General features: G+C 45.5%; 1 long non-coding RNA gene across 2 annotated transcripts in view; it reads left to right on the forward strand.

Annotated features, from left to right (window-relative positions):
- LOC135057654 (uncharacterized) overlaps nt 1-13,735 on the forward strand; it is a 77,471-nt gene that overhangs the window by 15,526 nt on the left and 48,210 nt on the right. Inside the window, exon 2 of one of the 2 annotated variants that reach the window (XR_010244267.1) lies at nt 4,279-4,490. This is a non-coding gene — a long non-coding RNA (uncharacterized LOC135057654). The remainder of the gene's footprint in view (nt 1-4,278; nt 4,491-13,735) is intronic. The other variant, XR_010244268.1, reaches the window with a different exon arrangement.

The raw sequence follows: 13,735 nt of genomic DNA on the forward strand, positions 1-13,735 counted from the left end.
TCATGCTTTAAAACAAGATATTCAGCAAATATAGTATTCTGACCAGCTCTGCAATATTTTTAAGGACACATGAACCCATTTTGTGATTAACAGTAAATATCTTAATAAATGCGAAAAAGCGTAAATCAATATATTTGCTATACTGCGGAAGCTCCTACACCATCACCGGTAAATCTATTTCTCGTAGTCCATAGAGGATGCTGGGCGCCCGTCCCAAGCGTGGACGACTTCTGCAAGACTTGTATATAGTTATTGCTTACATAAGGGTTATGTTATAGTTTTTCGGTTGGACCGTGGCTATGTTGTTGTTCATACTGTTAACTGGGTAAGTTTATCACAAGTTATATGGTGTGATTGGTGTGGCTGGTATGGATCTCGCCCTTAGATTTACAAAAATCCTTCCTCGTACTGTCCATCTCCTCGGTGCACAGTTTCCCTAACTGAGGTCTGGAGGAGGGGCATAGAGGGAGGAGCCAGTGTACACCCAGAGTCCAAAGCTTTCTTAAAGTGCCCTATGTCCTGCGGAGCCCGTCTATTCCCCATGGTCCTTACGGAGTCCCAGCATCCTCTACGGACTACGAAAAATAGATTTACCGGTAAGTAAAATCCTATTTTTCTGCTACTATCTCACTGCTCTTCCCTCTGTTCCACACTATTAGGTAAATGTATGAAGCAGTGATAAGAGTGGAGAAGTTAACCAGTGGAGAAGTTTCCTATGGCAACCAATCAGCATTGAAGTAACATTTATAATTTGCATGCCATAAAATTATACAGAGCAGTGGATTGGTTGCCATGGGCAACTTCTCCACTTGCTCACTTCTCCACCCTTATCACTGCTTCATACATTTACCCCTATGTCCTTGCTGTTTCCTTGGTTCCACACTACCATGTCCCTGCTGTACCCACTAATCCCTGGTACTGTGTCCCTGCTGTTCCCCCTATTTCCTGTTACAATGTCACCGCTGTACCCTCTGTTCCCTGCAATTATATATCCTACTGCTTTGCCGTCTATTCCCTGCTACTCTGTCACACTGATGTTCCCTTGATTCCCCATTACTGTCACAGTACTGTTCCCTGCTACTATGTCACTGTCAATCCCTTTATTCCCTGCCACTGTCACACTACTGTGCTTTCTATTACTCATCACTGTCACATTACTGTTTCACCTATTTTCTGCTACTATGTTGCTACTTTTTCCTCTACTTCCCATTAATATACCACACTTGTGTCATAATTTGACCCAAAAATAACATGACATATTAGTGACTCTGTCAGGCATAGCTCTAGTGCCTGCGCAGACAGCAGATTGTATGTCCTGTGTACACATAAAGCTGATTGGCCGTGGGTACAGCTGGGTTGCACTGCATTCCCCGCATTGATGTTAGTTTCTAGTGCAAATTGCCACTCGGCTCAGTGGAAACTGGCTTCTCCTCCACCCCCTCCTCTGGTGCTTTGGCCGGCAGTGGGCTCTCCAGCACCAAGCAATGCTGCTACTATTCCTTGCTACTATGTAACATTACTGTGTTATGTAGTGTTCATGCTGGGCTGTTTTAGCAGGGTGCCGCACCCTGCCTGATTTTTTTAAGGGCAAAATCCGCCCTTCCCTTTCCGCGGCGCCCTGCTAGAACAGCCGCCCGCTTCCTGTCCTCCCAGCATGTAAAGCTGCCGTACAGATGCGCGCTGCATCCATTCACGCTGATAGAGCACGCTTTGGGGAATCCCGGCACCTCCGTAGGTGCTGGGCACGCCCCCAACAGTGTCGCCACCGGCCGCCCACGCCACCTGTTTTATGGTCTGTGGGCTGAACTGCACACTTTTATTACGGAAAATGATCACGCCCCCTATTTTGCGTGGCCATGTCCCTTTTTCAGCTCGCTGCGCGCACACGCTTGTGCCCTTAACAGTCCGGCACCCTAACCAAAACTTAGCGTTAACACTATTGTGTAAGCCCGGGGAATGGTTACCGTCTGACAGCAGCAAGCCACAGGGACCTGGCGGATGTTTCCAGCTGCTGCAGCAAGCTGCATGGGTATTGGAAGAGGGGTGGCAGCTATTACCGTCCATGACAGCATGGTACTTGGGGGTGGATGGTGGTGGCTGCTACAGTAGTGGGAGGGGTGTTGGGCCTCATTGCCCGCAATCAATATAAGCTCCGGCGAGAAGAGGGGTCAGGCATCAATGCCCGCGCTCAATGTAAGCTCCGGCAGGAGGGGGTTCAGGCATCACTTCCTGTGGCTGAATTTAAGCTTTGGAAGAGAGGGAGGTTTCGGGCATTTCTGCCCGGCTGTACTGGGGCAAAGAAATGATCAGTGTGTAAATGTTGAGAGTCCCATAGGTGTCAGGGGGCTAGCGGAGGTAGGCAGCCTGTCAAACAAGACAAGACGCCAGAGAGGGCTGAATTTGGAGACGTCTCCACATGAAACCCCCTGACCCGTGGCCACACAGCTGATAGGGTAAACCACAGCTACCAACCTCCACAGCCACAAGGCGCACAACACAGCCCCTCAGCAATACTAGACCATGCATACCAGCTGAAATTGGGGAAGAGGCCAGGACAGTAGGCAGTCAGCACATGCACTCTTGTGTCCATACAATGGCGACTGCAATGATAGAGGCATGCTCACGTGCGGGATCTGCTTCCTCCCTCTCTGCAAAAAATGTTTGCCAGGAAACAGAATTTGATCGCCATTGGCGACCTGGCATCCAGGATTAGTCGAGCCCTGCACTAAGTATAGCATCATGCTGTATGATGCCTACCTGATGTCACTACCATAACCAGCTTGCTTTTTTGTAAGAGTATTTATTTTTTTTATTGAAGAAAAAGAGTAGCACATATATACATAATATAAACAGTGTCACATAGTTGTCGATTCAAGTCGGCAGCAGTTAAATAGCGCCGGCAATTAGCTCCCGACGCTATTCAATTCAGCTCCAGTTAAGTCGGCGATGGCCTGTTCTCACCGACTCAATAGGTTGTTTTGTCGGGAGAACGGGCATTCTCCGACTTAACTACCCGCGGCGATGCTGATTCCTGACAGAATCAGCCTCGCGACGGCCGCGCGGCAGCAGTTTTGTCTGGTTTCTTCTCTCATCCTCCGGGGATGAGAGAAGAATTCCCGAGAATTGAGGGACACTCGTCACTGTATTACATAGTGCCGGGAGCAAACTCCCGGCGCTATTCAACTGTCGCTGAATAGAATTGACCCCATAGAGGGAAAAGCTGTATACATAGTCAATTGCCAAAATATTCAGCAAACATAAAACAAGTCAACAAAACATTAAATCTGTGATGCAATAAAAGGATCAAATAAGAAAGAACTATACGTGTATTATTATACTCTCGTCAATATAATTTTTGTAAATTTTTGAAATTTATAACTAACCTAAGGTGATCCAAAGATCCCAACTAGCTGACGTAAACCTTAACATTCAATATCAAATAAAGTATAAACCGAAAGACCAAGACTATACGCTCTGAACTGAGCATGTCTTCACATAGATAATATAGAAATGAAATATCCGGTGCTGAATAAGGAGAATCAAGCCAAAAGGACCATATTCTCTCAAACTAGAATTAGCATTATTCTGCATATAAACATATCGTTCCTTAAAAACGGTGTCATTAACAAGTGCTCTAAAAGCGGATTATGTGGGACCTTTATGTGCCATCCATCCCCTAGCAATAAACATTTTCTCTAATGCACACACATTATGAACATACATCCCCTCCCATTTGGGGGAGAGCTAGAAGCATCCACTCCAAGAACACATAATTTCGGAGTTAGTAATATTAAAGGAATACCTGTGTCCCCCATGATCGACCTGACCCCCATCCAGAATATCTGCAAAGTACTGCAGTCCCACAGCAAATGCAGAAAGGTACCCTGGGCAGCACCGCATTTAGGGCACATTGCGGAATGACCATCCCCAATCCTGCTTAGTGTCACAGGGGTCATATAGGTACGGTGGAGTATATAAAACTGGATCTGCTGAAATCGAAGAGATTTCGTAGCCGTACGAGGGTATTCCCTAGCGAGATCCCACTCTTCGTCATCCAAACAACTAACTTGCTTTTAATTGAAATCCTAATGCAGAGGTTCCCAAACTTGGCCTTCAAGGCACCCAAATGGTCAAGGTTTAAAGTATATCCAGTTCTGTAATTTGCCTTGCATCTTGGCATCATGTGATATGTAGACTTCCTGTAGAGTGTGGTGCATTTAAAATGGTCTGTTTTATATTGTTTACAGACTTACTAGTATTGTTTCCACTTCTCACTAGGGCAGCTACTCTATTGAATATTGAGGTTTTTGGGTACCAGAAGGAAAATGGTTTGCTTCATCCATTAGCAAATTTGCAAGAGGAAGCAAATGTCTTGAAACACGGAGAACAGCTGTGTGGGTGACATTAAAAGCAAGCATCAGGATCCAGTGCTGCAGACTATTTTGTCTCCGAAGCTGCCAGACTCGATGTTTATTGACTTCGGTGCACAGGTAAATATCTTTTGTATTCGTTTTAGATAACTATATTCCTTTCATATTGTAATAGTTAGTATTGCTGGGTATAACATGTTTTGATGGCTGTATTGTGCCTTGCTGCAGTTGTCAGCCCATATCCATCTTGCTTTTTCTTCATATTCTAATAGTTTGAATATCTGGTTTAAACCAATATTCAGCATCCCTACAATCTTTAGACTTAATTGCTGTTGCGCCGCTGGTTTAAGCTTGATGTGGGTATAGCATCATGCTGTGCCGTATAGTGCCATGTGGCATTGCATTGTGCTATATGGTGCCTTCCTGACATCAGTCCCATTTGCAGCTTGCTTTCATTTAAAATCCCTAATAGTTTGCATTTCAGAATGTAATGCATCTCTAAAACTATGATGTGTTACATGACATGACAATGTGCTGTGTTTGGTGCTTTCATACCATTTTAAGTCCCTATCCAGCTTCCTTCTTAATATCCTAATAGTTTGAATATCTGGGTTAATCCAGTATTCAGCATCCCTACAACCGTTAGACTTAATTGCTGCTTGCGCCTCTAGGGTGAGCTTGCCATCACCGTTAGTATAGCATCATGCTGTGCCGTATAATGCCATGCAGCATGGCATTGTGCTATATGGTGCCTTCTTGACATCCGTCCCATTTACAGCTTGCTTTCATTTAAAATCCTAATACTTTGCATTTCAGAATGTAATGCATCTCTAAAACTATGCTGTGTTGTATGGCATGGCAAAGTGCTATATTTGGTGCTTTCGTACCATTTTAAGTCCCTATCCAGCTTGCTTTTTCTTAATATCCTAATAGATTGAACATCGGTGTGAAACCAGAATTCAGCATCCCTACAACCGTTAGACTTAATTGCTGCTTGCGCCTCTAGGGTAAGCTTGCCATCACCATTAGTATAGCATCATGCTATGCCGTATAGTGCCATGCGGCATAGCATTGTGCCTTCCTGACATCTGTCCCATTTGCAGCTTGCTTTCATTTAAAATACTAATAGTTTGCATTTCAGAATGTAATAAATCTCTAACAGTATGCTGTGTTGCATGGCAATGTGCTGTATTTGGTGCTTTCGTACCATTTTAAGTCCCTATCCAGCTTCCTTCTTAATATCCCAATAGTTTGAATATCTGGGTTAAACCAGTATTCAGCATCCCTTCAACCATTAGACTTAATTGCTGCTTGTGCCTTTAGAGTAAACATGCCATCTCCATTAGTATAGCATCATGCTTTGCCGTATAATGCCATGCGGCATAGCATTGTGCTTTATGGTGCCTTCCAGACATCCGTCCCATTTGCAGCTTGTTTTCATTTAAAATCCTAATATCCTCTCTAAAATTATGCGGTGCTGTACCGTTTGCCATGGTACTGTACTGTTATGGTGCTTTTGTACCATTTTAAGTCCCTATCCAGCTTGCTTCTTCTTAATATCTTAATAGTTTGCATTTAAAAATGTAATACATCACTAAAACTATGCTGTGTTGCATGGCAATGTGCTGTATTTGGTGCTTTCGTACCATCTTAAGTCCCTATCCAGCTTTCTTTTTCTTAATATCCTATTACAGGTTGAGTATCCCATATCCATATATTCCGAAATACGGACTTTTTTGAGTGAAAGTGAAATAGTGAAACCTTTTATTTTTGATGTCTCAATGTACACAAACTTTGTTTAATACACAAAGTTCTTAAAAATATTGTATTAAATTACCTTCAGGCTGTGTATATAAGGTGTATATGTAACATAAATGCATTCTGTGCTTAGATTTAGGTCCCATCACCATGATATCTCACTATGGTATGCAATTATTCCAAAATACGGAAAAATCCCATATCCAAAGTACCTCTGGTCCCAAGCATTTTGGATAAGGGATACTCCACCTGTAGTTTGAATATCTGGGTTAAACCAGTATTCCGCATCCCTACAACCGTTATACTTAATTGCTGCTTGCGCCTCTAGGTTAAGCTTGCCATCACTATTGGTATAGCATAATGCTGTGCCGTATAATGCCATGCGGCATAGCATTGTGCTATATGGTGCCTTCCTGACATCTGTCCCATTTGCAGCTTGCTTTCATTTAAAATACTAATAGTTTGCATTTCAGAATGTAATGCATCTCTAAAACTATGCTGTGTTATATGGCATGGTACTGTGCTTTTATAGTGCTTTCGTACCATTTTAAGTCCCTATCCAGCTTGCTGCTTCTTAATATCCTAATAGTTTGCATTTCAAAATGTAATGCATCTCTAAAACTATGCTGTGTTGTATGGCATGGCAATGTGCTGTATTTGGTGCTTTTCGTACCATTTTAAGTCCCTATCCAGCTTCCTTCTTAATATCCTAATAGTTTGAATATCTGGGTTAATCCAGTATTCAGCATCCCTACAACCGTTAGACTTAATTGCTGCTTGCGCCGCTAGGGTAAGCTTGCCATCACCGTTAGTATAGCATCATGCTATGCCGTATAGTGCCATGCGGCATAGCATTGTGCTATATGGTGCCTTCCTGACATCCGTCCCATTTGCAGCTTGCTTTCATTTGAGATCCTAATAGTTTGCAATTCAGAATGTAATGCATCTCTAAAACTATGCTGTGTTGTATGGCAATGTGCTGTATTTGGTGCTTTCGTACCATTTTAAGTCCCTATCATGCTTTCTTTTTCTTAATATCCTATTAGTTTGAATATCTGGGTTAAACCAGTATTCCGCATCCCTACAACCGTTAGACTTAATTGCTGCTTGCGCCTCTAGGTTAAGCTTGCCATCACTATTGTTATAGCATCATGCTATGCCGTATAGTGCCATGCGGCATAGCATTGTGCTATATGGTGCCTTCCTGACATCTGTCCCATTTGCAGCTTGCTTTCATTTAAGATCCTAATAGATTGCCTCTCTAAAACTATGCGGTGCTGTACCGTTTGGATGGTACTGTTCTGTTATGGTGCTTTTGTACCATTTTAAGTCCCTACCCAGCTTGCTTCTTAATATCCTAATAGTTTGCATTTCAAAATGTATTGCATCTCTAAAACTATGCTGTGTTATATGGCATGGTACTGTGCTTTTATAGTACTTTCGTACCATTTTAAGTCCCTATCCAGCTTGCTGCTTCTTAATATCCTAATAGTTTGCATTTCAAAATGTAATGCATCTCTAAAACTATGCTGTGTTGTATGGCATGGCAATGTGCTGCATTTGGTGCTTTTCGTACCATTTTAAGTCTCTATCCAGCTTCCTTCTTCCTATCCTAATAGTTTGAATATCTGAGTTAATCCAGTATTCAGCATCCCTACAACCCTTAGACTTAATTGCTGCTTGCTCCTCTAGGTTAAGCTTGCCATCATTATTGGTATAGCATCATGCTGTGCCGTTTATTGCCATGCGGCATAGCATTGTGCTATATGGTGCCTCCCTGACATCCGTCCCATTTGCAGCTTGCTTTCATTTGGGATCCTAATAGTTTGCATTTCAGAATGTAATGCATCTCTAAAACTATGCTGTGTTGTATGGCAATGTGCTGTATTTGGTGCTTTCGTACCATTTTAAGTCCCTATCCAGCTTTCTTCTTAATATCCTATTAGTTTGAATATCTGGGTTAAACCAGTATTCCGCATCCCTACAACCGTTAGACTTAATTGCTGCTTGCGCCTCTAGGTTAAGCTTGCCATCACCGTTAGTATAGCATCATGCTATGCCGTATAGTGCCATGCGGCATAGCATTGTGCTATATGGTGACTTCCTGACGTCTGCCCAATTTTCAGCTTGTTTTCATTTAAAATCCTAATAGATTGCATCTCTAAAACTATGCTGTGTTGTATGGCATGGCAATGTGCTGTATTTGGTGCTTTTCGTACCATTTTAAGTCCCTATCCAGCTTCCTTCTTAGTATCCTAATAGTTTGAATATCTGGGTTAATCCAGTATTCAGCATCCCTACAACCGTTAGACTTAATTGCTGCTTGCGCTTCTAGGGTAAGCTTGCCATCACCGTTAGTATAGCATCATGCTATGCCGTATAGTGCCATGCGGTATATGGTGCCTTCCTGACATCCGTCCCATTTGCAGCTTGCTTTCATTTAGGATACTAATAGTTTGCATTTCAGAATGTAATGCAACTCTAAAACTATGCTGTGTTGCATGGCAATGTGCTGTATTTGGTGCTTTCGTACCATTTTCTCTGACGTCCTAGTGGATGCTGGGAACTCCGTAAGGACCATGGGGAATAGCGGCTCCGCAGGAGACTGGGCACAAAAAGTAAAAGCTTTAGACTAGCTGGTGTGCACTGGCTCCTCCCCCTATGACCCTCCTCCAAGCCTCAGTTAGATTTTTGTGCCCGAACGAGAAGGGTGCAAGCTAGGTGGCTCTCCTGAGCTGCTTAGAAGTAAAAGTTTAAATAGGTTTTTTATTTTCAGTGAGTCCTGCTGGCAACAGGCTCACTGCATCGTGGGACTAAGGGGAGAAGAAGTGAACTCACCTGCCTGCAGAGTGGATTGGGCTTCTTGGCTACTGGACATTAGCTCCAGAGGGACGATCACAGGTTCAGCCTGGATGGGTCCCGGAGCCGCGCCGCCAGCCCCCTTACAGAGCCAGAAGAGCGAAGAGGTCCGGAGAAAGCGGCGGCAGAAGACGTTCCTGTCTTCAAATAAGGTAGCACACAGCACTGCAGCTGTGCGCCATTGCTCTCAGCACACTTCACACTCCAGTCACTGAGGGTGCAGGGCGCTGGGGGGGGAGCGCCCTGAGACGCAATAAAATCGATATAAAAACTTATATGGCTAAAAAAATGCATCACATATAGCTCCTGGGCTATATGGATGCATTTATCCCCTGCCAGTTTCCTGAAAAAAGCGGGAGAAAAGGCCGCCGTGAAGGGGGCGGAGCCTTTCTCCTCAGCACACAAGCGTCATTTTCTTTCACAGCTCCGCTGGAAGGACGGCTCCCTGACTCTCCCCTGCAGTCCTGCACTACAGAAACAGGGTAAAACAGAGAGGGGGGCACTATTGGCAGCTAATATATAAATACAGCAGCTATAACAGGGAGTAACACTTATATAAGGTTATCCCTGTATATATATAGCGCTCTGGTGTGTGCTGGCAAACTCTCCCTCTGTCTCCCCAAAGGGCTAGTGGGGTCCTGTCCTCTATCAGAGCATTCCCTGTGTGTGTGCTGGGTGTCGGTACGATTGTGTCGACATGTATGAGGAGGAAAATGATGTGGAAGCAGAGCAATTGCCTGTGTTAGTGATGTCACCCCCTAGGGAGTCGACACCTGACTGGATGGTAGTAATTAAAGAATTACGTGACAATGTCAGCACTTTGCAAAAAACTGTTGACGACATGAGACAGCCGACAAATCAATTAGTGCCTGTTCAGGCGTCTCAGACACCGTCAGGGGCGCTAAAACGCCCGTTACCTCAGATGGTCGACACAGACCCTGACACGGATACTGAATCCAGTGTCGACGGTGACGAGACAAACGTAATGTCCAGTAGGGCCACACGTTACATGATCACGGCAATGAAAGAGGCATTGAACATTTCTGACACTACAAGTACCACAAAAAAGGGTATTATGTGGGGTGTGAAAAAACTACCAGTGGTTTTTCCTGAGTCAGATGAATTAAATGAGGTGTGTGATAAAGCGTGGGTTTCCCCCGATAAAAAACTGCTGATTTCTAATAAATTATTGGCACTATACCCTTTCCCGCCAGAGGTTAGGGCACGTTGGGAAACACCCCCTAGGGTAGATAAGGCGCTCACACGCTTATCAAGACAAGTGGCGTTACCGTCTCCTGATACGGCCGCTCTCAAGGAACCAGCTGATAGAAGGCTGGAAAATATCTTAAAAGATATATACACACATACCGGTGTTATACTGCGACCAGCGATCGCCTCAGCCTGGATGTGCAGCGCTGGAGTGGCTTGGTCGGATTCCCTGACTGAAAATATTGATACCCTGGATAGGGACAGTATATTATTAACTATAGAGCATTTAAAGGATGCATTACTATATATGCGAGATGCACAGAGGGATATTTGCACCCTGGCATCTAGAGTAAGTGCGATGTCCATTTCTGCCAGAAGAACGTTATGGACGCGACAGTGGTCAGGTGATGCGGATTCCAAACGGCATATGGAAGTATTGCCGTATAAAGGGGAGGAGTTATTTGGGGTCGGTCTATCGGACCTGGTGGCCACGGCAACGGCTGGAAAATCCACCTTTTTACCCCAGGTCACCTCTCAGCAGAAAAAGACACCGTCTTTTCAAACCCAGTCCTTTCGTCCCTATAAGGGCAAGAGGGAAAAAGGCCGCTCATTCCTGCCTCGGGGCAGAGGAAGGGGAAAAAGACTGCACCATGCAGCCTCTTCCCAAGAGCTGAAGCCCTCCCCCGCTTCTGCCAAGTCCTCAGCATGACGCTGGGGCTCTGCAAGCAGACTCGGGCACGGTGGGGGGCCGTCTCAAGAATTTCAGCGCGCAGTGGGCTCACTCGCAAGTGGACCCCTGGATCCTGCAGGTAGTATCACAGGGGTACAAATTGGAATTCGAGACGTCTCCCCCTCGCCGGTTCCTGAAGTCTGCTCTACCAACGTCTCCCTCCGACAGGGAGGCAGTATTGGAAGCTATTCACAAGCTGTATTCCCAGCAGGTGATAATCAAGGTACCCCTCCTACAACAGGGACAGGGGTATTATTCCACGCTGTTTGTGGTACCGAAGCCGGACGGCTCGGTGAGACCAATTTTAAATCTAAAATCTTTGAACACTTACATAAAAAGGTTCAAATTCAAGATGGAGTCACTCAGAGCAGTGATAGCGAACCTGGAAGAAGGGGACTATATGGTATCTCTAGACATCAAGGATGCTTATCTCCATGTCCCAATTTACCCTTCTCACCAAGGGTACCTCAGGTTTATGATACAAAACTGTCATTATCAGTTTCAGACGCTGCCGTTTGGATTGTCCACGGCACCACGGGTCTTTACCAAGGTAATGGCCGAAATGATGATTCTTCTTCGAAGAAAAGGCGTATTAATTATCCCTTACTTGGACGATCTCCTGATAAGGGCAAGGTCCAGGGAACAGTTAGAGGTCGGAGTAGCACTATCTCAGGTAGTGCTACGTCAGCACGGGTGGATTCTAAATATCCCAAAATCACAGCTGATTCCAACAACACGTCTACTGTTCCTAGGGATGATTCTGGACACAGTCCAGAAAAAGGTGTTTCTCCCGGAGGAGAAGGCCAGGGAGTTATCCGAGTTAGTCAGGAACCTCCTAAAACCAGGACAAGTGTCAGTGCATCAGTGCACGAGAGTCCTGGGAAAAATGGTGTCTTCTTACGAAGCGATTCCATTCGGAAGATTCCATGCAAGAACTTTTCAGTGGGATCTGCTGGACAAATGGTCCGGATCGCATCTTCAGATGCATCAGCGGATAACCCTATCTCCAAGGACAAGGGTATCTCTCCTGTGGTGGTTACAGAAGGCTCATCTTCTCGAGGGCCGCAGATTCGGCATTCAGGATTGGATGCTGGTAACCACGGATGCCAGCCTGAGAGGCTGGGGAGCAGTCACTCAGAGAAGAAATTTCCAGGGCTTGTGGTCAAGCATGGAAACGTCTCTTCACATAAATATCCTAGAGCTAAGGGCCATTTACAATGCCCTAAGTCAAGCAAGGCCTCTGCTTCAGGGTCAACCGGTATTGATCCAGTCGGACAACATCACGGCTGTCGCCCACGTAAACAGACAGGGCGGCACAAGAAGCAGGAGGGCAATGGCAGAAGCTGCAAGGATTCTCCGCTGGGCGGAAAATCATGTGATAGCACTGTCAGCAGGGTTCATTCCGGGGGTGGACAACTGGGAAGCAGACTTCCTCAGCAGACACGACCTCCACCCGGGGGAGTGGGGACTTCATCCAGAAGTCTTCCAAGTGATTGTAAACCGTTGGGAAAAACCAAAGGTGGACATGATGGCGTCCCGTCTCAACAAGAAACTGGACAGATATTGCGCCAGGTCAAGGGACCCTCAGGCAATAGCGGTGGACGCTCTGGTAACTCCGTGGGTGTTCCAGTCGGTATATGTGTTCCCTCCTCTTCCTCTCCTACCAAAAGTACTGAGAATCATAAGAAGGAGAGGAGTAAGAACGATACTCGTGGCTCCGGATTGGCCAAGAAGAACTTGGTACCCGGAACTGCAAGAGATGCTCACGGAGGACCCGTGGCCTCTACCTCTCAGGAAGGACCTGCTCCAGCAGGGACCATGTCTGTTCCAAGACTTACCGCGGCTGCGTTTGACGGCATGGCGGTTGAACGCCGGATCCTGAAGGAAAAAGGCATTCCAGATGAAGTCATCCCTACCCTGATCAAGGCCAGGAAGGATGTAACTGCAAAACAGTATCATCGCATTTGGCGAAAATATGTTGCGTGGTGTGAGGCCAAGAAGGCCCCTACGGAGGAATTTCAACTGGGTCGTTTCCTACATTTCCTGCAAGCAGGATTGTCTATGGGCCTAAAATTAGGATCCATTAAGGTTCAAATTTCGGCCCTGTCGATCTTCTTCCAGAAAGAACTGGCTTCACTACCTGAAGTTCAGACGTTTGTCAAAGGGGTACTGCATATACAGCCTCCTTTTGTGCCCCCAGTGGCACCTTGGGATCTCAATGTAGTTTTAGGGTTCCTAAAATCACATTGGTTTGAACCACTTGCCACAGTGGATTTGAAATATCTCACATGGAAAGTGGTAATGCTGTTGGCTCTGGCTTCAGCCAGGCGCGTATCAGAATTGGCGGCTTTATCCTATAAAAGCCCTTACCTGATATTTCATTCGGATAGGGCGGAATTGAGGACTCGTCCTCAATTTCTCCCTAAGGTGGTTTCAGCGTTTCACATGAATCAACCTATTGTGGTACCTGTGGCTACTAGGGACTTGGAGGACTCCAAGTTGCTGGACGTAGTCAGGGCCCTGAAAATATGTTTCCAGGACGGCTGGAGTCAGAAAATCTGACTCGCTGTTTATACTGTATGCACCCAACAAGCTGGGTGCTCCTGCTTCTAAGACGATTGCTCGTTGGATTTGTAGTACAATTCAACTTGCACATTCTGTGGCAGGCCTGCCACAGCCAAAATCTGTAAAAGCCCATTCCACAAGGAAGGTGGGCTCATCTTGGGCGGCTGCCCGAGGGGTCTCGGCTTTACAACTTTGCCGAGCAGCTACTTGGTCAGGGGCAAACACGTTTGCTAAGTTCTACAAA

The sequence above is a fragment of the Pseudophryne corroboree genome, chromosome 3, assembly GCF_028390025.1.
Source record: "Pseudophryne corroboree isolate aPseCor3 chromosome 3, aPseCor3.hap2, whole genome shotgun sequence".
Classification (NCBI taxonomy): Eukaryota; Metazoa; Chordata; class Amphibia; order Anura; family Myobatrachidae; genus Pseudophryne; species Pseudophryne corroboree.